The following is an 800-nucleotide window of genomic DNA, read 5'->3' as shown; positions in this document are numbered from 1 at the left end:
ACAATATTTAAGTTTGGTGTCCTTTGCATGTTCTTTGTTTTCTTTGAATTCTTTGAGTTTTGTTCTTGGTGTTCTTCTTGATCTTCAAAGTGTTCTTGTTTTTCTTTTTGTTTTGATCTTAAAATTTTTAAGTTTGGTGTCTCTTTGTGCTTTTCTTTAAAAATTTTCGCATTGTAGTGTCTTTAGATCTAAAAATTTTAAGTTTAGTGTCATTTAGTTATTTTCTCTTTCTTCATTAAATTCAAAAATAAAAAAAATTTAAATATCTTTTCTTATCTTTATTTACAATTTTTGAAAATCTTGTTCATTTTGATTCAAAAATTTTAAATTAGGTGTTTTCTTGTTAGTCAAGTCAAGATTTAAATTTTAAAATCATATCTTTTAAAATCTTTTAAAATCTTTCCTTTTAGAATTTGATTCTTTCTTATCTTATCTTTCTTTTAAAAAAAATTAAATTTTAAATCTTTTTAAATTAAAAACTATCTTTTTTATTTTGATTTCAAATCTTTTTTATTTAAGACTTATCTTTTCTTAACTTCCTTATCTTATCTTTCTTACCTAACTTATCTTTTCTTTAATTTAAAACCTTTTTATCTTCTTTTAAATTTTAATTTTAAAATCTTTTTCAAATCTTTCCAATTCTTATCTTATCTTGTTGACTATTTCAAAGAATTTTAAAATAAAATCTTTTCTAGTCTTCTATCTTATTTTATTTTCAAATCTTCTTTAATTAGTTAGTTGTTTTCTCTTTCTTATTTTTCAAAACTTCCTAACTAATTCTTCTATCTTCTATTTTCAAA

Source organism: Arachis hypogaea, chromosome 18, assembly GCF_003086295.3.
Source record: "Arachis hypogaea cultivar Tifrunner chromosome 18, arahy.Tifrunner.gnm2.J5K5, whole genome shotgun sequence".
Lineage (NCBI taxonomy): Eukaryota > Viridiplantae > Streptophyta > Magnoliopsida > Fabales > Fabaceae > Arachis > Arachis hypogaea.
This window is presented reverse-complemented; position numbering follows the sequence as displayed.